The following is a 27373-nucleotide window of genomic DNA, read 5'->3' as shown; positions in this document are numbered from 1 at the left end:
AGCGTCAAGGGAAGGGACTGATCCCTTGGGATGGCCAGTAGTAAGTGTCCCCTGCCATGTGTCAGGGACCAGGAAAAAGGGCCCCGGGTATCCTCCATATATCCCTCTTGGTCCAAAAAGTACAAGTTTGCCAGTGGGGGATGGAGGGGATTACTGCTGGACATAATTCCTCCACACTACCGGCAAATCCCCCATGGAGTCCTATAGGAGTATGGGACTCCAAGGAATAGGGTTTTACTACCACCATTGACACTCATAATCCAGCGGTAATTCCGCCAGACTGAGTGCTGGTACCGGTATGACCATATTCTGGTATCCAGGTGGATTTACTGCTAGGATACCGGGAAAGTTGTAATGAGCCCTGTTAACTTGTAAATAAATGTAAATGTAGCTATATTTTTGACATGTATAGTAGAATTGTGTTTTTTCAGAACGTGATATTAAAGCTTTATCACAAACAGAAGGTATGCCATATGAGTATATACACAATGCAAATGAGCCTCCTTCATAAGAACTTATTAAGCAATGGAGCTCACAGAATACCAATCTATGTAAAATGCACAAAGACACATGAAAGCACACAGAGGTAATACATTTCATGCCAGAGGATATGAAAATAAGTGCCACATGTGATAATATTATGTATCCTAATGGGAAGGTGCAGTGCACCTATGTAGTGTAAAACACTTACACCAAAAGCCATCCAAAAAATGATAGCGCATACAATGATCATTAAACTATGGTGTTTATTATTTTTCAAAAAAACAAACTCACAATGACAGCACATGCTATATTCAGTACACTATGATGTATAACACATACATTACTAAAGACAACACAGTAAATAGAGTTAGCAAGTTGCATAGGGACATTTCCATTCCAGTGTCAGAGGGATTTACACCAGCAGCCTGAGAGTAACATGCATCGCTTGCCTCAATGTTCTGGTGTATAATGATGGCTATACCATGATGACATAGCATGTCCTTAATATATACACTGATGTGAGTCAAACATATGTCTGTTCAACAGTTGAAAACTGTTGTATTTAGCCATTTCCTCCTAGCATCAATGCTTGGAAAAAATCACGTGGCATTTTGATTACATGGACATCGAATCAAAGAAATCTCGACACATCACCCTCAACACCTGCCCAGCATCCATGTGTTGAAGGCCACCTGCACAGGCATGGAGTAGTAGAAAACGGGCACCACCTGCAGTGCTTTCAACCATACGTTTCACGAATATAATGATACAGTCCCAACAAGCTCTTACAAATCCAAACCCGGCGATTTTCATGCAAGTTTGGACTACAGCCTCCCTGTAGAACATACTGATGGACTGCACGGGTCCATGACTCATCTATGATGCATACTGAACGCCTTTCATTATCCACCTGCAAACATGCATTAAAAAAACATTTCCATGCATACAATGTAAAAAAAGAAATTGTCGACATACCATCAGTTGTCGCAATAAATCACATGTGCATTCAACAACATACCATGACTAATTGTCAATATAATCCTCTGATCCATTCACTTTCCTATATCAGAATACAAAAATATGAAAAACGCATGTAAAGTCACTTGAGACAGATGGAGGAAAGCTGTTCCCATCAAACCAGAGGTAGAAAGATACAATTACTATACAGGTTCAAAGCTGGATGTATGCTCTCAGGGCTTAGGTGATCAGAGATGGCATCTGATTGGGAACACACAGCAAATTCGTGATCGGTCCTATTGCCTTGAACAGTTTGGCTCAGCCTGGTAGCTGTTCATGGTCCCAAGGCTGAGAAGACCTCTCCTGCCCAATCCGTAGCTACCTTTCACGATAAGCACACTATGTTGTATTGGCCAATCATTTTCCCGTTAACCTACAACTTTGTAATTGTAACATTTAGAGGTGGTCCTAGGAGGAGCCACCAGATATGGCGACCCAATAACCAAATGAACACCTATAGATTACAAATATAGATTTCCTCAACTAACCAATCCCCATCCCTGATAGGGTTTTTTGGGACATAACTCATTTTATGATGTTACTAGCCTTCAAAATGTTGTAACCCACGTTTGGATGATGAGAGCGTTTGGATGACGAGAGCTCTTGGAGCAGGATGCTGTTCTAGTGTGATTCCTGAGATTTTTAATAATACTAAATACAGTAAACTTTGCCGTATGGTTGAGTCTTCTGTTCTTACGGCAGGGATTTTGTTGGGGCCCAAGTACCCTCTTGCTTGTAATCAGGGTGACTGCTAAGAGTGCCTCTGCCGCTCCTTTACAAGCTCATATGCCCGAGGAATGGGGTGAGCATCTGTCTTCATGATGGAATTGAGCCCCCTGTAGTCCACATAAAAGTGAACTTCAGTCTTTCCACCACTGGTCTTTTTAGGGACCAATAGCACTGGTCTAGCACAGGGGCTGTTGGATGGCTATCATTCCTAGGGACAACATCTTGGAAACTTCTTGCTTGATCAGTGGCGTATCACAAAATTTGGGGGTTCTTGTGCAAGCCAGGCTGGGGGCCCCCACCCAGCTTGGCAACAAATCAATGGTCATGCCACACTCTGAACCAGCCTAGATTACCACGCTTGCGCAATAGGCACAAACATGCTGCTTCAGGGCTACACCGCAAACTGTACTAGGAGAAGTATATACATATGTATGTTTTAATGCATTATACAGTGCACATCCTGAGAAAAATTGGCTAAAAAGCCAGAGTGTTTGCTATTGTTTTGTAAGGTAACACCAGTCCAAATTTCCAATGCATGCAAGTCACCAACACAGGAACATTAATGCTTTCATTAATTGAATGCTTTGCTATTAAAAATGGCATGCCACAATGAAAAAAAATACTTTGAAAACTTTTTTTAGGTTTTTCATACATAAACACACAGGAATGCACCAAACGGGTGCAGTCGTGTCCGACACATCTTACATTAACCCTACTTCTCACTCCCCCAACCCATAGTATTATTCTTAGAGATTATTATTGCCGGTTTATCCACCATATCACGAACTGATGTGGTACCTCCTCTCTCTTTGGCCATTTGTGGAGTTATGAATATGCCTTCGGGGAAGAGGTCTCCAAGGGATTGTAAGTTGACTTTGTTAAGCCATAGGTGGAATATTGTTTCAGCTGTTAGGGGTATACCCGGAATGAATTTGATTGGCAGCAGGGGGGAGAATCGCGTGTGCACTTTGTATTTCCTAGCGATTTTCTTCCATATGGCGTAAGTGGAGAGGACAGTGTTCATTGTGTTATACGGTACTGGAAGGTTGCTGAGAATGAGGGCTCTTAGCAAGTTTGGGGATGCAAGAGCTTGCTCAACCTGTACATGTGGTTGGATAAAGTGTGTTGTGTACCAGTGACTTAGAAACTGTGCCTGAGCCGCCCTGTAGTATTTCTCTGCGTCAGGAAACGCAAGTCCGCCTCGTGACGTTGGTATTGTTAATATTGCGTGAGCTACTCTGGCTGGCTTCCCGGCCCACAATAGATCCAGTATGAGGCTTTTGACTTTTTGGAAGAAGGATCTGGGTAGGAGTAGTGGTATGTTTGTGAATAAGTAAAGAAGTTTGGGGAGAATCACCATTTTGGTTAGTGAAGCCCTCCCCCATAGCGTTAGTTGGAGTGATTTCCATCTGTGGACGTGCTCCTGGAGATTGCTTAATGTTGTTACGTAATTGTCTTTGTATATCTCACTGTGGTGGAGGGACATATAGATGCCTAGATAGCGGACGTTGGAGCTTTCCCATTTAAAGCCATGGTCATCTGTAAACATGGAGGTGTTCGGCGTCAGGGGGAATATCACTGATTTAGAATGGTTGGTTTTAAGGCCTGAGATAGTACTAAATTGAATTACTACCCGCATTATCGGGTTAAGGTTAGCTTGGGGATCGCTGACAAATAGGATCACATCGTCCGCGTATAAGGAAACCCCTAGTTTATGGGATCCTAGAGTGAGGCCTCTGTGAAGTTGGTGGGATCTCAAGCGTGAAGCCAGGGGTTCCATTATTAGAGCAAAAATGAGTGCTGACAGGGGGCAGCCTTGTCTGGTGCCGCGTTCTAACCTGATTCTGGGGGATTTGTTATTGCCTAGGGTGATATAGGATCGCGGGTCGTTATAAAGCAGCGAAATCATTTTTATGAAGAGGTTCCCGAGTCCCATCTGTTTGAGCGTCGCAAAAAGGTAGGGCCATTCTACAGAGTCGAAGGCCTTTTCGGCGTCAAGTAGGACAGCTATTGCTTGCTGTGTTGGGTCGAGTGCCTCGATGACGCCGAATAGCCGCCTGATACCATAGGTTGTGTTGCGCCCGGGAATAAAACCGGCCTGGTCTCCTAGTACCAGTGCGGGCATGAGGGGGAGTAAACGTGCTGCTAGGATTTTGGCCAGAATCTTATTGTCAGGGTTGATTAGGGAAATCGGCCTATAGGAGGCGCAGTCTTCCGGGCATTTGCCCACCTTGTGTATGCGGACCAAATTAGCCCCACGCAGTGTGGGTGGGAGAATCCCCTGCTCTAGGGCTTCATAATAGACGTGGAGAAGTATGGGGGCTATGGTAGCCGCGAATGATTTATGAAATTCCCCTGTGAGGCCATCGGGGCCTGGTGCTTTGGTGTTTGGGAGAGATTTGATTGCTTCAAGGATTTCTTTTAGCGTAATGAGTGCATTTAGGGGTTCGCGAAGATCGTTATCTATCCAATGCCACAATGAAAACATGTCCAACTGGCTGCACATTATAGACTCAGTCTAGACACATAAGATATTAAAGTAGAGCATGCCAGGCCACATTTAGACATGCCTATACTGGTTGCACCAAAATGCCAGTCGAAGCAATAACCCTTATCATGGTTGTTTTATCAAAGAAGCCCAGAAAAATATACAGTGCCAGAGTAAGAAACGGCTAGACTGGCAGCACCCAAATGCCAGTCTAGCCAGGTAATTACACTTAACAGGAATGCTTTATCAGAGATGCCCAGTTAAAAAATGTCAAGCCAAACTAAGAAATTACTACACTGGCTGCACCAAAATACCTCTCTAGCAACTAATACCACATATCATGCCTGCTTAGCCTGGAGCTGGATTATCATTATGATTTATCGCACAATCACCCCCTTACACATTCCCTCTCCCTCCAACACCCTGCCCCAACCACCAAATCAGCACATCGGCCCAGAATTACCTCCATGTCCCTTTTCCTTGTCCCAGTGCTGACGTATGAGGCACCTTGCCTCATAGGTAAGTACTAGGACAAGAAAGAGTGGGGCTAGGAGTAATGAAGATTACAGGTAACTAAGCCAAGCATTACCTCCATGTCCCGCTACCTCATCCCAATACTTGTGCATGAGGCAAGGTGCCTCATACACAAGTACTGTGACGAGGAAGAATGGGGCTACAAGTAATGAAGATTACCAATAAGTAATCATGGCATAAACACAAGCAGTGGCACAACACCATTGATCTGACTGGGCTTCAGTCCTCTCTCCCACCCCCTGAAATGTTGTGCTATGTTGACTCGACATAGGAACAGCAGGTATACTTTCAGTAGGAAACAAGGATTCTAAAGGATGCATTTCCTCAAGGTACCACAATCCTAGGACAGTGACTATTATAAACCCAAATATCATTACAAAAACACAGCAATACATTTTCGGGGCCCAGGCATTTTGTCCATTGTCCCGGTTGGTCACCCCCTCATTTACAAGTCCCATACGAGCGGTAGCGGTAGCAGGCATTGTAGTCTTCAAACGGATACCCCAATGTTCGTTGCTGGCGACCTTCCGGTCGAGCGACTTCTTAGTCCTCCCACAACCCTAGCCAACAGAATCTCCTTTCTCAAATTTGGGCAAAACAAGCTCTCAATGATCCTTTTCTTTTTCAAATGCACAGCCGAACCGTGCCGTAAGTCTATCAGATGCAGAGCAAAACCGTGCCGTAAGTCTATTTTCTTTGACGCAGATTGTACCTAACTTTTCCCGGTGCTGATTGATCCAGAAACAATATGTCGTCACTTCCTGTGGGAGGTAACGTGTCAGAGACAGGTGAAGATGCCGAATTTGAAATAGCAGTTTCCGGATGCAAAACCTTTGGAGACTGTGGAGACAAAATGGCAGCTTCCCCAAGCCTCACGGGCTCAGAGAGATTCTCTGAGATTCTCTGACACACTCTCAGTGCTACTTACTGCTTTGGGATCGTTGGTTGCAGTATTAGAGAGGGGTTCTGTTTCTTCTGTAACATGCGGCACAGGGTGAGGAAGTTTCTTGACGTGGGACGCGTGGATCCAGTTCTTTCTCCCAGAGACCCGCACCGCTGTTTGGGTGACCAACAGGACTTGGAACAGCCCACGCCAGTGAGGCGCAAGGCAGGAAGAGCGCTCGAATACTTTGACGAGCACCCAGCTTCCAGGCCGTATACTGTGGCCCGGGCCCTCGTATCGCACAGGTAAAGCTTCTCGTACCTGGTGATAAATCAAATACAGGTTTTTAGTCAACTGGCTGCAATAATCTGAAAGTAATACATTTTCAACATTTCTCAATGAATTGCATATAGGAAGGTTCCAAATATTGGCGGGTCTCCCCATTACCACCTCAAATGGAGAGAGCCCAGTCTTAGTTTGAGGGGTTGTACGCATGGATAATAACACAATCAGTAAGGTGTCTGGCCATTTTAGTTTGGTGCCGGCACACATTTTAGCGAGCTTGTTCTTGATGATACTGCTGTGTCTTTCTACTAATCCGGCGCTCTGAGCATGTCTGGCCGAATGGAACCGTTTGTCAATTTGTAATGCCGCACATATCTGCAGAATTACAGCAGCGACAAAATGTGGACCATTGTCTGACCAGATAACTCTTGGTAGCACGAACCGCGGGAAGTATTCCCTTAACATGGTTTTTGCAGTCGTCATGGCTGTAGCATCTTTAACAGGGAAAGCCTCAACCCATTTACTAAAAGCGCAGATAACCACCAGCACATATTTTTTTATTATCACATCGTTCCATTTCAATAAAGTAAAAGTGGATAACTTCGAAGGGGACAGAGGGTGGCCCAAAACTTCCCCTTGGAGTTACTGTCCTTTCCCACATTGTGTTGTAGGCAAATCATGCAATCCTGGAGGTAGCGCTGGGCAATCTTTCAAATTTTGTCAGTTACCCAAACTTTCTCTAACATTTTAGTCATCTTCTGGGCACATACATGTGTAGGACCATGGGCATGATGACCATCATCATTACATACGCGTCAGGGAGTAGCCATTTCCCTTCCGCTATATCCACCCAACACCCGTCATCATCAAGTTTCCCCAAGCCTTCAGCCCACCTTTTGGATTCTTCTAACGTGGCATCAGCTTGGATATCCCGTACACACCCTACACCCTCATCCATTGCATAAGCATTTACAGTCTCCCTTGAACCATACCTCTCCGTAAGGGGATCGGTAGCAGTTTGTCTAGCTAGCTGATCAGCGAAAGCATTCCCTTTCCCTGTGTCATCTGTAATCTTTTGATGTGCTGCACATTTCATAACTGCTAACTGAGTAGGGAGCGCAAACGCTGAGAGTAGTTGTACTATTAGGGAGCCATGTTGGATTTTGATGCCATGTGAAGTTAGGAACCCTCTCTCTGACCAAAGTCTCCCAAAGTTGTGAACCACCCCAAAGGCATACTGACTATCAGTATATATATTTACTGCAAGCCCTTTGGAAAGTTCACAAGCTCAGGTCAATGCTATAATATCTGCGGTCTGCGCAGAATTATGCGTGATTCTCTTAGTTTCCACAACCGTGCTTAATGTAGTGATTGCATAAGAAGCTGTGGATGTACCATCCGGAAGTTTGAAGCAAGAGCCATCACAGAACAGCTCTCCTTGCGGATTATCCAAAGGAGTGTCTTTCAAATCAATTCTACCCTTTATCTCTTGTTCGGTCGTATACAGACAGTCATGTGACTCTTCATCGCCGCAAGTAGTATCTTGCGGGAAAGGTAGGAGTTCAGCCGGATTAAGAACACCTCCTAATTTGAATGTGAGGAGCAAACAAGATCAATTCATATCTTGTCAACCGTGAAGAAGTGAGGTGTTGCGTTTGGGTTCGGTTCAGTAGAACATCTACAGAGTGAGGCACCATCAGGGTTAGATCATGGCCTAGGACCATTCCCTCACTCTGTTTTACAGACGCAGCAGCAGCAGCGAGAGCTCGCAATCATCTTAGTAAAGCGCATGCTACAGGATCAAGGGCGGAAGAAAAGTAACCGCACGGCCTATTCTTCCCTCCATGTTCCTGTGTTAATACAGCCAAAGCACATCCATCAGATTCATGCACAAACAACACAAAGGCCTTTTCATAGTTTAGTGTGCCCAAAACTGGTGCAGAGCATAATGCATTCTTAAGCAAGTCAACCGATTGCTGGTGTTCTGCGTTCCATGGCAATGACGAAGAAATGCCCTTCTTTGTCAAAGCCAACATCGGTTTGATCACTAGTGAAAAATTTGGGATCCACAACCTACAGCAAGAAGCCATACCTATCAAGATTCTAACTTCCTTCTGTGTATTTGGGACAGACATGCCAGAAATGTGTTTTATTCTTTCAGGTGTCAATCTTCTTCCCTTCTTTGACAGGAGATAGCCTAAATAGGCGATCTGCTGGCAACAATATTGACATTTTTTAAGCGTAGCTTTGTGACCATGCTTAGCTAGATGGATAAGCAATAACACAGTGCCCTCATTACAGGCGCTCTCAGAGTCAGCAGTTAAGAGCAAGTCATCAACATACTGAAGCAATGTACAAGTAGAGAGCAATTCAAGGGTATCAAGTTGTTCTTTCAAAGCCCTACTATAAATGCTAGGACTCTCTGGGCCTCATTACGACCCTGGCGGTAAGGGGTTAGCGCCATCGTTAGCTGCGCCGACCCCTTACCGCCAATCACGAGTTCCCTTTCCGCCATGGCGGATTTTACACCTGCTTTTAGCGGGTGTAAAAATCCATGGCGGTAAGGGAACTTGGTGTTAATTACGCCACCGTAATTTACGGTGGCGTAATTAACGCCTTCCCCACTCCCATTATGCCCTATGGGGCAAAAATGGGAATGGGGAAGGGTAAATGGGGATTGGGGATTTACCGCCCCGCCAAGGTCGGAATGGGGCGGTAAATCCCCTTACCGCCATGGTGTTAACGTAGTTAGCACCATGGCGGTAAAGTCACGGCCCTGGCGGTAACTTTCCGCCAGGGTCGTAATGAGGCCCTCTGTGTACCCTTGAGGTGCACAAGTAAATGTGAACGAGCGTCCCCCTAAGGTGAACGCGAACAAGTATCTACTATCCTTGTGTATAGGAATACTAAAGAAAGCATTCTTTAGATCCACCACACTAAAGTAAGTATCTGTAGCTGGAATCATGGTTAGGATTGTCGTTACATCAGGCACAATTGGAAATTGTGGAGCGACGACTCTATTAATGGCACGTAAATCAATTATGAAAAGGAATGGAATTGCATTATCGCCTTTCTTGTACACGGGTAAAATCGGACTATTACACAAACTTCCTGAAATTTCTTCAATCACCCCACGATGCACAAAATAGGAAACAATGCATTTCAGAGCTCGCTCGCCCTCAACTGAAATCTTATACTGGGGAATGTGTGACAGCTCAATTCCGTGTTTCAAAACTATCTTAACAGGTTCAATCTGTAAAGAACCGACATCATTGTCGTCAACAGCCCATCAGCTCTCTGGTACATTAATGAATTCTGGCGGCAAAGGTCTAGTCAAGAATTGCGAGACAGAAAATTGCTGTGGTGAAATCGTCAAGCGCACTCCATCAGAAGAACAATAAATCACTGCATTTAATTATTTTAACAGATTCAACCCGAGCAAGTTCTCTCCACAATTCGAAGTCAACAGAAATGGACAGTGGTCCGTAAAGAGACCCAAAGAAATGGGTACCGGCGAAGAAACCGGACAAACAACTGGTGTGCCAGAAAACCCTAGAGAAACATTGGTTTGCCCAGACAGTGGAATGTTTGGAATCCGTGAATGATCAATGGAACTCTTCTCTGCTCCAGTTTCTATCAAAAACTGATGTTTCCTATTTCCCACCATCATTTCAACATAGGGACCTTTCTGATTGACGGGAATAGATGTAGGTTCCAAACCCTGCTTCGGGCAATCCTATCGAAACAGAATGTCATCAAAAGGAAGCTCTTCAGATAAATATGCAGCGGAAGGATGATGAAATATGTTCTTGTGTCCACACTCGAAATCTGATTATCCTGTGAGAAAGGTTGCTGAGGATCCTGTGTAAACTGACCTCTACCAAGGCCCCCTACACCCGGGCGACCTCTGGATCGTCTACCCATATTCCCGAATGTGTTATTCGACCTTTGTCGAGGACGGGGCATTGTGCACGCCAATGACCCTCTTGACAACAATAGGCGCACTGGTTTATGTTCACAGGACCCAAGGTCACATTCCCTTGCGGGACATACTGACCTCTAATCTGAGAACTACGCCCTCTGGGGCCTCTAACAAATTGCTGCAATAGCACTTTAGTTTTCAAATCACCTTTTCGTTTTTCAACTCTATCTTTTTCATTATTGACACGGTTCTCGTAGTACTGAGCCATGTGCAGTACTTCTGATTGCGATTTTCGCCTGCCAAGTGCTCTCAGAAGACATAGTTTGTGACTGGATGTCAGGCAGCAATCCACGCACAAATTTGTCCACAAAGAACCTTTTCCCAGACTCTGTGCCTAGGTCTTGTCCACTGAAATCCCAGAATACCTGTTCGAACCGATTAAAGAACTCGGTAGCACCCTCAGACTTTCCTTGGACACAGGCCGTAAGTTTGACCCATATAATTCTTTTCTCTGGAATTATGGTTTTTAATTTTGCAATCATTCTATCAGGCAAAGTTCATATCACCTGAGGCGGTCTTTCACCAGCTGGCCTTTCTCCATCGAGTCTAGTTATATTTACCCATGTATCTGCCAACAGTGGCACGTCGTCTATATTGCTAACTTGCTTTAACAAATCCACGGGCAGGAGTACAGGGAATAACAAATCAATATTGCCTCAGGTGAACACTGAGGATTGCAAGCCGGACTCTATGGGCCTCATTACGACCCAGGCGGTAAGTTACCGCCTGGGCCGTGACTTTACCACCATGGCGTAAACTACGTTTACGCCATGGTGGTTGGCGGACTTACCGCCCCATTCCGACCTTGGCGGGGCGGTAAGTCCCCAATCCCCATTTACCCTTCCCCATTCCCATTTTTGCCCCATAGGGCATAATGGGAGTGGGGAAGGCGTTAATTACGCCACCGTAAATTACGGTGGCGTAATTAACTCCATGGTCCCTTAGCGCCATGGATTTTAACACCTGCTAAAAGCAGGTGTTAAGTCCGCCATGGCGCTAAGGGACCTCGTACTCAGGCGGTAAGGGTCGGCGCTGTTTACGCCGCCGTAAAACCCTTACCGCCTGAGTCGTAATGAGGCCCTATTTCTTTATAGAATCCTGTCGGATTCTTCCTAATATCAGGAATAGATTGTCTAGTAGTATTCACTTCCTGTCTTGAGAACGGGACGTGAACGAACTGTGATACATAATGTGCAGGAATGTTCACAGCAACTATACCCTGTGCAGCATCGGCCGCAACCTCAACCTTCGGTTACTAAGCAACAGAGCTAAATTGAGCGCTAAAGCAGTCTAAGAGGTGTCAAGTGAAAAAGCTCTCTTGTAAATACTCAATAACTTTGTGGGACAACTAATCTTTCTTTTTACACAATCATCCTGCAGGTACTCTATCATTACCTGTATCACTTTCCTCTGCATTTCTGGCGTATACTGACTATATGTGTCACATACTTAAACTGGAGTTATCGACATATCCGAAATCCTTCTAAGTGCATCCTTCGTACAAATTCATACTTCCGCAGATATTGATTTACGACAAGGAAGGAACCATTTCTGTACATACATACTCCTTTCTATACCCAAATAACCTCTCGACATGCTCATTGACGTTCTCCACAGTGTCTCTAGAAAACGCTAAAGTATTTAGATCCCTTAACCCGTGCGGGAGATCTGTATTATTTAATTTTCCCCAAATTACACATAAATGAATCCCTAAACCTTCAATAAAAACATTTTTCTCAGGAAAATTATCCATATTACAAAGTGTGACAAAAACATTAGCTTGATCATCCTTCTCCATACAATGCTCAGCCCATGCAATCAAATCACGTTTCTTCTCTGGTGGTAAAGTATTGCGAGTGACAACCTTTGACCCTGCACCTCGATCGACTACAAGCGGTTCAGGACCACTTGGAAGAGAGGGAGCAGGCAAATTCAATGGATGTACTGTAACTGGTGCGATAAGAAGAGGTGGAGGGGCTGGAGGAAGGGGAACATTAGGGGGAGCAGGAACAACGGGAACAACAGCAGGTAGAGCAGGAATAACATGAGGAAGAGGCAAAGCAGCAGGAAGAGGAACATACGGAGGCGGCGCAGAGGCACCAGGCCTTCGTTCATTTAGCAATTTATCTATAAATTCATCGGAAGCATGGAGGTCTTTGGAAGGATATATTTTTTGAATTCCAAGTGAGAAAGCCCTATCCATATTCCTAGTCAATTCAGAATGTTTATCTTGGTCATACAATAATGCTTTTTCGGCGTTCGTTTTATGACGGTGCGCATGTTTTTCTCTACTTTTAAGTTGTTGCAACGCTTCTTTTCTCCAATTCTGCAAAAGATCAAATGCTGCAGGTCTAGCATTTTTCTTTAATAGAATTGACTCTAAATACTCAATACGAGGGATTTCAAAACTACCATTGATTGGCCACTGAAGTTCGGAGGCATGTCTGCTTTGTCTGTGCCAAATGTCAATAAATACTATACTTCCAATGCCATGCTTACAGTAGATAGTACATGATGGCGACCCCTCCTGTGGTGCGGGACGGCTAAATTCCAAAGATTGTCTATCACTGCGGAACAACACCCTGAAGCAGGTAGACAATTTCCCAGGCATATCAAATTATTGGTGTTACCTGGTCAATAATTGTGTCTGCAGATACAATGCGCCAAATTCAAATTATCAGGGTTGAATTAAGAGTCGGATCACGACTCACCTGAACAAACCTAAGGAGGTCCGATTGGATTTCAAAGAATCTTACCTAACTAATCTTACCTCATATATGGTGATTTCGACAAATCTGCCCGCCTCGATAAGTGGACCCTCGTCAAGATGCCGTCTTGGACCACAAGCTAATCGTCCAGGGATCGGGTCGTGCAGCGCTGCTGAGGTGTCGCGTCTCGTTCAGTGGGGCCCCTTTTTGTCACACCGTCCGATCCTGGTCCGATAGCGTGTGTCAACCTTCGACACTGCGGCATCAATCTTGAGGATCCCTATTCGGGCGCCAACTGTTAAAACAAAATCAAAATATCGAGGTTGAGTACCCCAAAAGGAAATACACCGAACACGGGTTACAAAGGAACATACAAAGTACTTTATTTTATACTGAATCCAGTTACAAAAACAGAGCAAAATCAGATAGCTATCAGCCCTCAGTACAACACAACGAACTCCAGCGTGGTTCAATGTGTTCAGTGAGAGACGCTGTACATTAGAATGCATTGGCTTTTTATACATTTTGTGAGCACAATGTCCGGCCCCACTTTGGGTTAATATTCCACTTGATACATCACCGATCTAGGGTTCATGCCAAGTCTCGCACATCCGCATATAACTGGTTTACTTTTAATACATATATCAACAAGCCTATACGGCAGCTGTGTATTCTGGGATTTCCCATGTAGGACTTCTTAAACATTAATACAATGTAGTTAAACAAGAGTTCTACATGCAGTATTTGAATACATTGTCTTTATCGTATACTTGTGGATTAGTTTCATTTCACGAGTAATCCCTTACACACAGGTCAACGAAGGACAAGGTATCAGTTCACGACCGGAAAAAGTGGCCTGCAGGCAAGTTACATATTAGCTATGTACAGAGGTCAAGACGGCCATGTTGTATTTTGGAATGGTCCACCATTTTAACTCACAGGGTGACTTTACAAAGCGAACCTAAAATGGCGGATTGACCTAAAATGGCGGCTTACATTGATCTAAAGGTCAGGACCTTGCAACACGGATTCTTTTGCAAGCCACTTTCGAGCAGCTTGGCGTAGGCCAATATACATATATTTATTACATTAGGAGGCACAATATAATTTCTCTTTTGACATCCCAGCATTTGAAGGGTTATACCCTCCCGAAATGTAGGTTTTGTTGAGCACCTGAACACAAGCACACACACCATTGACCATACGCACAGACACACATGCACGCCCAGCCACCCATACCTTTAAGCGTGCACCCTTTCACCATACAGGCACACCCAGGCAGCCACCCATACATTTAAGTATGCACCTTTCCCCCATACACTCACACACGTACACTCATACATTTGAGTGTGCACCCTTTCAACATATACTCACACAGGCATCCCAGTTCATATCATGCACTCACTCATTAATGCACATTTCATTATATATTACATTTCGTGCTCTGAAACACTTGTGTACGAGCGCGATAGAAATTAAATATCAATATCAATATCAATACAAATATATAAACACACTTACATGCACGCACACATTTAAAGAAAATACATTTTCTTACCTTTAATCCATTGGTCCAGGTTACGAGACCTTCAGCTCCCTGCAGCAGCCAGGAATGAATGTTCCCATTATCTGCACAGGATCTGGAGGCCTCTGTGTCATGGGGTGGAGGGGAGCCCCATTACTTCAAAATCACTCTGACTTCAAAAAGAAATTATTTCTGTTTAACCACCAAACTGTAACAGAAACAGTTTCTTTATGAAGGCAGAGTGACTTCAAACAGAAACTATTTCTTCTTGAAGTTGTAGGGCTCCCCCCACCCCATTGACATGGAGGCCTCCACTCTGTAGGCTTCTATGTCATGGGGTGGGAGAGAACTCAGACTTCATAAAGAAATAGTATCTTTTTCTAGTCACTCTGCATTCATAAATACATTATTTCTGTTTAGTCTGTGGGCCCCCCTCCCAGGACATGTGCGGGGGCCCCCCACATTTTGAGCGCTGCAGGGCCCCTGTTATGCCAGTGTCCTTGATGGTGTCCCTGACCTTATCGGACATCAGGTGAACCCTGCTCTGCACCAGCTTACTGTCTCCAGTGTCTACATCGTGGGTGCACCAATCTGAGTGGCCTGGAGTCAGCGAAAACAGACCGGCAAACTGTCCCAGTAATCGGACACAGTCTGTCAGTTGATGTTCTGACAGGTACGTCGCAAGGTTGACATTTTCGACTGACCCATCTGTGGCTTCTGTGTGCCGGAGATATGGGATGGGATCGTTCACCTCTCAGTCTCTCCATCTGTCACAAACGCCATGACCAAGTCATCCCGGCCAAAATGGGGTTTTAGCCGGTTCAATGGAAAGAACTCTGTGAGTTCTGTGCTTTGTGTTTTTTGAACAGGAAGAAAAAGAAAGTAGAATTGTTTGTTCGCGCTCCTAGCGCGGTGTTTTTGGCCTCCTCCTGCTCCCCCCTCCCACTTCCTGGTCTTCCTCTCCCTCCCCGCCTCCCTGCCCGCCCACACCCCCCCCCTCCTCTCCCTCTGCCTATAACCTCCCCCCTTCTGGGCAGCCCTCTGCCCGGCAGCCCCTGCGGCTAAGGGCCCCAGGCCAAGGGCGACTGTGTGTCTGCAGGTGTCCGCAGGGGACGCCAGGCGCCAGTTCCACCTGTTCTCCGGCCCACCCCTCCTCACCTTGCTCACCTCATCCGCATGATGCCTCGCCCCCCTATTCCATTTTATTGTTAAACTAGGGTGCTTTTCTCCCCTCGCAGGATTCTCAAACTTAGGTGGCCTTGACCTACTACGCATTACTGTTTGCTCTGCATTGTGGTAAACTAGTGCCCTCCACCCACTTCCTGTCTGCATACTCGTGTCATCCGCCTCCCCTCCTTCTCCATGGTGCTCTCTATCTCGCCTATCTACTCTAACTGCTTCTCTATTGACTATCCTGCTCTCCTCACTAAATCTGGTAGGAAAAAGTTTAAAAAGGACATCCTGGTCTCCAACCCAGGCCTCCCTATCGCTGACACCTACACGAGCGCCTGCTCCAGGGAAACTCTTACTGACATTCTCTTTTTCGTGCCTTCACCTGACCTATGGACCCCTCACATGGTCGCTGTGCTCTCTCCTTTCTCCTCCTCTCCCATTAATGGTGGCACCCGTTGGGATGTCCTCTTGGCCCCTTTCCACTCCTCTAAGGCCATCATTAATGTCTATGCTAACGGGACCGTCTTGGTCCAAGGCCCGCAGGCCAACCTTCACCTCTTTGATAGACGCTTCCCACGCCTCATCAACTTCCTCTCCGCTCCCGCTGTCCCCCCTCCTCTGTCCTCGGCTACCTTGCCTCTCCCCTCCCTCCCTGCCCCTTCTCTTGCTCCCTCTTCAACTCCTTCTCTAACACCTCCGCAGGGCGTACCTCTGATCTGTACCCCTCCCCGGAAGTTTTTCAAGGGTGGCAACCTTCTCCACATTGCCACTCTAAATTCTCGCTCTGCCATCAAGCACTCCTCTGATATCTGTCGCCTTCTTGAGGAACTGGACCTCGACGTCCTCGGTCTCACTGAGACATGGTTCACTGCCAGCTCTGCCACCAGCTTCGACACACTCCTACCTGACGGCTACAAGATCCTCTCCATGCCTAGGCCAAACCGCTCAGGGGGTGGTGTTGCCCTTATCTTCCCTGAGTGGATTCCTGCCACTGTCACTCCTACGCAGACCTACTCCTCTTTTGAATGTCTTGTCTGCCGACTCTCTCTCTCTCCTAGCCATTCCCTTACCGTGGCTACTATCTATCGGCCACCTGGTCAAATTTCATCCTTCCTCTCTGAGTGGGCTGACCTCTCCTCCTCACTCCTGTCCTCAACCACCCAACTCCTCTTTCTCGGTGACTTCAACATCCACCTCGATGCCTCCTGTCCCCCCACTGGTCTCTTTCGCGAACTCTGCAACTCTCTCTCACTCTCTATCCTCCCCTCTGGGCCTACTCACTCTGCAGGGCACACTCTTGATGCTCTGATCTCTTCTGACCTTCCCCTCTCCCTCCCTCTCTCCACTCCTCTCTCCTGGAGTGATCACTTTCTCCTATCCTCCCACCTCTCCCTCCCTACCCCACAGGCAAAGCCACCCTCGTCATTGCCACCCACCTTCTCGGTCATCCGACCCATGAAGCGCGTGTCAGTTGAGGCTTTCGCTGCTACCTTCTCGCCCCCTCCTCCCCCCTCGGCTGACTCCCACCCTGACACAGCCCTCTCCATCCTCTATTCCTCTATATCTGATACTCTCGATATCCTTGCCCCCGTCATGAGAATCCGCCTGAAGCCCAAAGCCAAATGTAACTCCTGGTATGACTCGGATCTCGTCACCCTAAAACGCAAGTGCAGGGTGGCAGAGAGGAAATGGCGTGCTTCATGCTCATCCTCTGACAAACTGGCCTGCCGCCTGCTCCAAAGGCAATACCGGCTCTCCGTTCTCACCAAGAAGAGAGCCCTTATCCAAGCCCGCATCTCTGAGGCATCTAACAACTCGGCCGAACTCTTTAAAATCTGCAAGGAGCTGGCCAACCCTGCTGCAGTCTCTACCTCTCCTGTCCCCTCCCAGGCCCTCTGCACCGCACTGGCCTCGCACTTCATCTCAAAAACTCAGGACATCCTGTCCTCGCTCTCCTCCTCTCTCCTCCCTCCCTCTCTTCCCGGCCCTTCCTCTTGCTCTCTTGCAGCCTCCCCTCCGCCCTCCTTCTCTGCTTTTCCACCTTTTTCTGCTGATGAGGTTTCCAGACAAGTCCGATCTATGAAAGCCTCGTCTAAACAGGTTCACCCCTGTTCCTCCAAAACCATCAAGGACCACATCGACTCCCTGGCTCCTGCCTTGGCTGCCTTTTGCAACCACTCATTCGCCTCTGGAGTCTTCCCATCCCCCCTCAAGCACTCCCTTGTGCACCCCCTCCTCAAGAAACCCTCCTCCGACCCCTCCTGCCCGGCCAACTATCGCCCAATCTCCATCACTCCCTTCCTGGGCAAGCTCCTGGAGAAACTGGCCATCTCCCAGCTTAACCTCCATGCTGAATCTGTTGGTAATCTTCATGACCATCAATCCGGCTTCAGAGCGGCCCGAAGCACGGAAACTGCTCTCCTGAACATCCGTGAGGACCTGCTCCTGAACCTCGATTCCAACACTCCCTGTGTTCTCATTCTGCTCGATCTCTCCTCTGCCTTTGACACTGTCAACCATGCCATCCTGCTCAACCGTCTCCGTGATAACCTGGGTATCACTGGTCAGGCTCTGGCATGGCTGACCTCTTTCCTTTCCGGTCGACCCTCCCAGGTCCAAATGGGCTCCTTCCTCTCTGACATCTTTTTCTCCACCTGTGGTGTCCCCCAGGGATCCAACCTCTCTCCCTGGCTTTTCAACCAGTATCTGGCACTCCTTGCCCACCGCATCGCCGCTCTCTGCCCCTACTTCCAGTGCTATGCGGACGATACCCAGCTCATTTTCAGGCTACCCTCGGCCTCCTCCTCTCCTTCCCTCATCTCCGACTGTCTGTCTGCTATCCAGGAATGGTGTGCCGCCAATGACCTCTGCCTTAACGCCAGTAAGACTGAGATTCTACTCATCGGCACACCCACTCCCTCCTTCCCTGCAGCTCTCTGGCCGGCCTCCCTTGGCCCCCTTCCTGCCCCTACCTGCAAGGCTAAAAACCTTGGGGTCATCTTCGACTCCACACTCTCCTTCTCTCCTCATATATCTGACGTCTCTAAGAAGTCACACTACCAGCTGCACCTCCTCAGAGGTATTCTTCCCTTCCTCTCCTTCCCCCAGAAGCTCACTGTCTCCCGAGCCCTGGTTCTCTCAAGGCTGGACTACTGTAACAGCCTCTATCTTAATCTGCCTGCCTCCACTCTCCGCCCTCTGCAACTTATCCAGAACAGAACTGCGAGACTTGTCCTTGGCCTCAAGCCCAGGGACCGTATCTCTCCAGGACTGAAATCTCTTCACTGGCTCCCAGTGGCTGCGAGGATTAAGTTCAAAACCCTCTGCATTGTCCACAAGGCCTTCTGGGGCCTGGGGCCTAAATACCTTCAACTCTCTCTTCCTAAATATCTTCCTTCACGAGCCCTTCGCTCATCCTTCTCCAACTCCCTCATGGTCAGCCGCTTCTCGAAGCAACGAGCTGGGGGTAGATCTCTCTCCGCAGCAGGGGCCTCCCTCTGGAACAGCCTTCCTGCCTCCCTGAAACTTGAGGAGAACCATCTCCGGTTCCGGAAGCACCTCAAAACCTTCCTCTTCGCTTCTGCCTTCTCTCTCCCTCTCCCCTGCTAAACCTGCTTAACTCCCCACTGAATTCTGCACTAAACCTGCATCTGAGCCACTCTCAGCGACCTCGGTCCAGGCCCCAGCCACTCTCCACTTGCACTGCCTCCCTGGCTCCCCCTGCACTGTGGGACTGTCACTGCATCCCTACAGCCCCCTTCCCAGCACTTGCTCTGCACTTACCTCGCACTTGCCACCAGCTGGCCCTTTTATTTATTATTTATTATTTATTTATTTTACGCTACTTACCTTGTACCGCACTTCCCCCCCACCTCCTCCCCCTGCACTTTCTCCTTTTCCCCTTACCTCTGCACTTGCGCGATCTGAATGACACCTGGCCTAGTAGGATCGTTTGTCTGTCTTCCCCTTGTTTCCCTCCCTCCCTGCCTCGTCGCGCCTTGAAACACTTGTGTATAGGCGCGTTACAAATATCATATCATATCATATCATCTGTTTAGGGCCTCACTGACCACACAGTAAGGCCAGTCCACTTGTACTGAGGGCACTGGGTTTGACAGGTTCCATAATCTGCACTCACTGGCCTGGAAATACACTATCACTGTGGCTCTCTGGTTTGTACCAGTGCTTCATCAGCTCCTGACTGGCCTTTAAATACTTTGTTGAATGTTCGATGCACTTTGTCATTCTAGACCGAACGCCAAGTACATAGTCCACCACATCTCGCGTGGGGGATTAGGAGTTTCCCTCCCATCCCCCTCTCACTGGACTGAGGGGACGTTGCACAGGGTGTCCAAACAGAAAGTCAAAGGGGCTAAATCCTACTCCGTTCTTTGGAACCTCCCTGTAGGATAACAGTAGGCATGGCAGGTGAATATCCCATTTTCTCTTCAGGTCCTCTTCCAAGGCACCGATCATTCCTTTCAGGGTTTTGTTGAACCACTCAACAAGCCTATTCATTTCTGGATGGAAGGCTGTGAAGAACCGGTAGGTGACTCCACACTCTTCCCACATGTAGTTCATATACGCTGATATGAAGTTTGTTCCCGTGTCAGAAATTACTTCCTTGGGGAAACCAACATGGGAGAATATCCCAATCAGAGCCTTCACAACCACAGGGTCTTTGATGCTCCTCAGAGGGACAGCCTCAGGGTACCTAGTGGCGTGCTCTACCACCAACAAGATGCATCTGTTCCCTGAGCTGGTTTGTGGATCCAAAGGACCCACAATGTCCATGCCTATGCTCTCTAAAAGCTGCCCAACAACGGGTAGTAGAATTAAGGGGGCCTCTGTGGCATCGCCTGACTTGCCAGTAGCCTGACAAATCGGGCAGCACCAGACAAATTCTTCAACTTTTACACCAAACTTGGGCCCGTAAAGGTGCGCAGACAACCAGTCTGATGTCTTAGTCACTCCCACGTGACCGACTAAAGGAATTTGGTTAACCAAATCCAAAAGGAACTCTCTGTGGCAGTGGGGAATCACCAACCATCTGGTGCCCTCGCTTTTGGCTCACTGTACAGAAGTCCATTTTCCCAGTACACTTTGAACAGTCCAGGAGCCTCAGAGCCTGCTCCTCCACCTGCTTCTGCAGACCCGCCAGAGTGGGACACTCCTTCTGGGATTTGAAGAAGTCAGTCTGATCTGGGCCCCCCTGCTGATGCAAACTCATGCACTTGGGCAGGCCCTTCAGATCTGAACTCACCTGGTCCTCCAACTCGGGTTCCTGCCTCACCAGGCATTTTTCAAGTCACTAAGTACCCTGCTACCAAAGTAGGGTCCTCAGGGGCTGCTGGCTCCGCTCCCGCTAGTGTAGGTGACTCTGCAGTCTGTGGAAATGGACCCAGGGCTACAGGCCATGCCGGTCCCTCCAACAAGCCCTCTGGATGCACTCCAGGCCCTAAGGTGCTGAGAGCCTTCCATCTGGTGGCCTCTTTGGCCTTTGATCTGGTAGCCGCAGCGACTATCTCGGGGGTCAGGAAGATCATTACTCAACAGACATGGGACAGGGATTTAGTCTTTCACCTCTGCACTGCGCTGGGTCATTTCACCTTGCCAAATAAACTCTACTATCACCAAGGGGCACTTACTCTATCCGTCAAACCCATCGACTGTACAATCAGGCCCAGTAATATACTGTCCTGGTTGCACCCACTGCTGTGTGACAGCAGTGAGGGTAGCCGCGTTATCTCTGACCTCCAGAGTTTTGTGACCATTGATATATACATGTTCTAAGAACCGTTGTGTATTATTGGAAACTGAGATCTCTTCTACATTCAGCCACTCCTTGGACTAGTAAGATGTCCGCCTCTAGGAGGCCCACACTAATGATGGCCGCCTCCATGAGTACAACATATGCTGTGGCTTGCTTGGGTAAGTCCTTGCAAGCAGAGTGCTATTTCCTATGGCCCAGCTCCTTACACACAAAACAACCTTTGGGTGTTGAGAACACAAGTGTCCCAATGGTAGGGGTGTCTGCGTTCTTTTTGTCATTGTGTGTATGGCTGAACTAAAGTTTTGGGACTTCCCTTCAGTCTTTTGGGGACCTGACTTCGAAGAGGAGTGGATTGGACCATTGTCCTTCCCATGCTTGTTAACTTTTTTGTCTGAAGATTTCTCTTCTGGTTTAGGTGTCCTCGCCTGAGTCTTTTTATGGACTCAAGTACTTACAAACCTGTCGGCAGCCTTTGCAAGCTCCATAGGGTCTGTAATAGTCTTGTACACAAGATGCTGGTGTAGGTCAACTTCACAATTCTTTAAGACATGCTTTTTAAGACGCAGAGGCGGAAAGTGGTATGGATTGCGGACAAATGTTAAATGAACTGTTCAATACTCTGAACTTACGCCCACCATGATGGGAGACGCATGGGAATGGATCCACTGAGAACCAGATACTAGTCACCGGGAGAAAATGGACTAGATATAGAGGCGTTGATCTGTATTACTGTTATCAATCTGGCCACTTGCGCCTGTGGAGTAAACAGGTGTAAATACTTATAATTCTGCACCTCGGACTGGAACATTTAAGGTGTATGTTGAATAATTTATGTTCACAGAGTATGATGTCAAATGTTTAATACTCTAGTAATGTTTGATATGCTGTGATACTGAATGCATTTGCAGGAAATGTTATGATAACTGATGCCGTCACTAATTTACCAATAAACAAACTTAAATAAAAGAAACATATCTTGGTACCAGACACCCACCAGCCTAGATATTTCAATGAAAAGTGTTTGAATAATTCAAATATCTGCCCACATTTCTTTCTGAGCTCTCGGACTCTCTTGAAATACTGTTCTGGAGTTTTACCACAATATCCCTTAGCCTCCCTTACAGTCTGGAGTGTTGAGAAACCACACTTGCCCCAGAGAGGAATGGTTGGTAAGAAACACTACTCATGCTGTCTTCCTAATCATCTTTCACTACCCTTCCTGGAAGGTCTTCTTCATTTGGGTAGACGGGGCCTAGCCCATCCCCTGGGGTCTCCTCCCCAGGTGGCCTCATTCTACCCAAGCTTGGAGGCTGGTCAGCAACTCAGGTGTATTAATCATGGTGCTGTGGGGAAGTCCCATCTCTTGACATAGGACATGCAGGACACCCTTGCTCATGCCTTTCACAGTCAGTCTCTGTATCAAGATCCATGATTAATAACAAATAACTAGCAGTGTCTAAGCATTGTCTGCAACAGTACTTTTATCGTTGGGTGACTAATCTGTGCATAAGGCTCCAACTAGATCTGACCATCTGCCACCAATGTGATGAATACATTTCGGTAGTTCCAGTGGTCCAGGAGTTATTATCGGTTTATAAAACATCATTCAGCACCACGCCTCTAATACACCAGAAGGGATATGAACAGATTGGAAGAACAAGCAAATGTTAAACCTCCTTGTCCAATTTTGCTAATGTGGATGGAACGGCAGGCTTATCTCGGAAAGGTTGTGGATCGTTGGTTAGTTGCAACAGAGCGAAAATACAATTACTACTAATGATAAAAGGGACTGTCCAGTCAACGTTTTATCTAAAATATCTTCTTTATTCCTCACAACAGACAGTCTAACAACACTACAAAATACAAACCACCCTGTAAGGGAATGCATAGGACAGATGGTTTCAAAGAAGGAAAAGGGATGTACTCTGGATACTGGCAGGAGGGTAGTCAGTATGGTTAATAACCGCAGCAGTTTGTTAAGGTTTCTTGGCTTTAACAGAAAGGGAGCAATGGGTCTAAAAATGTCCTTAGGAGCATTCTGAAAACAGGGGGACAGAACCACAATCTACCTTGTGCTTTAATTGTTCTTGGTGCTTGACAGGGTCAAGTTGGCTTCAGAGCACGTTGCAGGCTTCTGTAACAGACTTCTAGATGGGAGTTGCTGCGGCTATCAGACGGGATGTCGGTTTGGCGAGTGAAGCTACACGAACGGCTGCAGGTTGGCCTACACAGCGGCTGGCGGTCAGGAATTGTTTTCTCAGTGCTGATCGGCGGTTCTGAAGAACTAGTCAAGATGTCTCAGATGTCTTTAAGCGATGGTGGCTTGATAACAGTCAGCGTTGCCACTGGTTGCAGATCGAGGAACTCGACTGGCTCGAAAACGTCCTTTCAGGCAGAAATACGAAGAGGCTCATTTTGGCACTTCTCCCAGCTTCTTTAGTGGGCCTGTGTCATTATTTAAGGCAGATGTTCCATAGCAGATGAGTGTGTTGTCCTTGGTTGTAGGTTCAGAGACCTTCTGGCACTTCCTATCCACGAAGTTTTCTGCAGAGCCTAACAGGGCATGCTGTGTGTTGAATGGATACCAGTTCTGGAGCGTCCTCAGAGTTCTCTATCTTCCTCGTTCTCTGGGAGATGTATAGGGGGAGGGATCTTGCTTCCCTCTTTGGATATACTGGCGTTCTTTCACTGGCAGAAGCTGTAAGGTAGACTGTACCTTCAGCCATGGTCCAAGGTTGAGTTTTCCTTTCTTACTTCTTGTGAAGTCTTCAGATGATCTGTTAAAGAGGGGCTCCAGCGCTCTTTTAAATCCAAGTGGGCACAGTGATTGGTATAGGATAAGCCTACCTTAGTTAACCAATCCTGGGATCCATATCAACAATGCTCTATAAGTGTGAGGTCATAACCAGAGTGCTTTGTAACAGGAAAAGGTAAAGGGGTTCAGAGACCTTCTGGCACTTCCTATCCAGGAAGTTTTCTGCAGAGCCTAACAGGGCATGCTGTGTGTTGAATGGAGGTATAAGTGTGAGGTCATAACCAGAGTGCTTTGTAACAGGAAAAGGTAAAGGGGTACACACATGAACCAGGTGTGCCCAAGAACAGGTGGAAACCCTCTCTCAACAGAAAGAGCTCTGGGTACACTCCCTTGTGATACTAAGGGCCTCATTACACGGATGGCGGAGAACCATGGCGCTATTAGCGCCATGATTCATGCCGGTAAAATACCGGCACCGCCTTGGCGGAAAGGGGAATTACCGCCCCATTCCAAGGTTGGCGGGGCGGTAATTCCCCCTTCCACCATTGCCCTTCCCCATTCCCATTTTTGCCCCATAGGGCTCAGTGGGAATGGGGAAGGTGCTAATTACGGTCCCGCAAATTGCGGTACAGTAATTAGCTCCCTGGGTCCCTTTGCGGGTTGGTTTTTAACGCCTGCAAAAAGCAGGCGTTAAATCCCCCAACCCGCAAAGGGACCTCGTAGTAAGGCGGTAAGGATTTACCGGTACCAGTATTTTACCGGTACCGGTAAATCCTTACCGCCATCCGTGTAATGAGGCCCTAAGTCCCATCCATCTTCCTGTCTGTTGTTGATCATAGAGCATGGATGCTTAATGGATTTCTCTGTGGTTCCTGATTAAATTGGAAGGCCTCCCTTGAAACTGCAGTGGGACCAGACTCTCTGGCTCCTGCAGACCAGATCCCTGTACCTTATGAATGGGGTCCCCTAGCGGAGTGGCCTGCTGTAATCAACAGTCCTAGACCACTGTCATTAATACTAAGGGTGGGAGCTGGCTTCAGGTTAACAGAATTACATATGAAAGGTTGTTGTGTGTCCTGTTTCCTTTGTTAACCTCTGCAGCCAGGCCCCATGTGGGCCTACTTGAAGTACCCTCTATTTGTTAATAGCTGCCACCAGCTGCAGGGCCTAACAAAAGAGGAGGGTGGTTCCATGGAACCTTTGTTAGTTAATCAGGCTAGCAACGGCCGGTTGGAAGATCTGGTCATCCGCCTTCCTGGAGATGACATTGTGAACTCCTTGGCTGTCACATTCCAACTAAATATGACGGGCAGACAGTGCCTTTAGGCATTTTCCAGATTGGATTACAAAGATATATGCTTTGTTCATGGTGTGAGCATAGGGAAAGGTGTGTGGATTAGCCCCACACAATTTCCTTTGGTTGGTCTACCATCATTCCATTTAACAAAAATTCAAAAACCCCAGGCGAGCGCACGCCCACCATGCTGATGATGGAATTGCTCACAGAAGCACTGTGCAATATGGACCTATGGAGGGATCAGTTTATAGGTGAGAAGGCATGACACATTTACATAATTTATTACAATGTACATGACACCATTTTTTAAATAAAATATACAGTAGCCCACAAACCAGCTTCCTTCTCTTTCTGTTTAAGGTGAGTATTTAGATGCCTACGGACCCAGTCGTGTTCACCCCTTCACTATCAAACAGGGCAAATGACCATGAATTATCCAAAAATATTCATATTTTAATATTTATCAAAAACGAATTCATCACAATACACAACATTGTTTAAAACCAACAACATAATCAGCATTACTTCTAACAATGACATCTACACATATACATATAACTCATATGGCAGAGAAACATATACATTAGGCCCTTTCTGTGCCTAGGTGGGGAGCTAACTAATATCTCTACCGCTGATATTTCTGCTAATACCCTCTATACTAATGAGGGCAAGACAATGTGCCTACACTCACAGAATGTGTTTCTAGGACCAACAACAAAAATGATAAGAAAATGCACATAAATAAATCTCAATTGCATCTCCTGTTGGTGCTGTCTTCAGGGCACTTATTCTTTTTCATATGTTCTCATTTCCTCATATGACATCACATGATTCTAGCCATATTCTCAACGTTCTACAAAAAACAGACAAATATATAGTCTTAAAACATGGTTATTACAACTTTTGACATGACAGGTCTCTAGAGGCACCCTTGACATCTTCAACTCTATATAGTTATAAACAAAGAGATTCATTTTATTTTCAGTATCATCATTACCCATACTGGGATATTTCCCTTTAGTTACTTAGTACTTCAAAAATGTGCACTTTATGCTTCCAATATATAATTTCACTAATCAGCATGTATTACAAAGAGTCAGGCGCTGTGCTTCTGTTGTTGCTCATTACTGTTTTTTTGATATTTGCAAATACCCGTTTTTTTGATCTAATGAAACTTCAGTGGTTGCTACCCCACTTCCGGGACGGCTATCACAATAACAAAAAGTCTGTCCATATCTTGTAAATACAGCCATACTAAATCTGTCGGCCACATGAACTCACGACGAGTGTGCGCTTACCCACTACGATCATTCCCAGTGGGAGCCTTTTCACTTAGTCGCTTCACCGGCTGCTTGATGCCGCGTGCAAAAAATGTTTCCCGCAATCCTAGTGGAATAACCAAAGAAAGGATGTTAGCTGCGGGGGAGAGAGAGAGCGAGGGGGGAAGATGACATTTTCACACCTGGTACTCTAGTTCAAATAAAACCTTAATGGTTACAACCCCCCTATCTCGGGACGGCTTAAAGACAAATAAAATGTCTGTCCATTTATTTGCAAAACATCATGTGTCTGACTACAACATCACGCCGAGTATGCGCTTACCCGTTGTAATCGTTCACAGAGGGGGCCTTGTCAACATCGGTGCACCTAACTCGCTTCACCATTTGTTTTCCTCCGACAAACTTTGGCTATTTACGGCCACGTGCGAAGTGGAATAATACTTCCTACTCGCCTAATGGAA

Source organism: Ambystoma mexicanum, chromosome 1q, assembly GCF_040938575.1.
Source record: "Ambystoma mexicanum isolate Mex_15411 chromosome 1q, UKY_AmexF1_1, whole genome shotgun sequence".
NCBI classification, from domain to species: Eukaryota; Metazoa; Chordata; class Amphibia; order Caudata; family Ambystomatidae; genus Ambystoma; species Ambystoma mexicanum.
The sequence above is the reverse complement of the archived record's forward strand: the minus strand, read 5'-3'. Positions refer to the sequence as shown.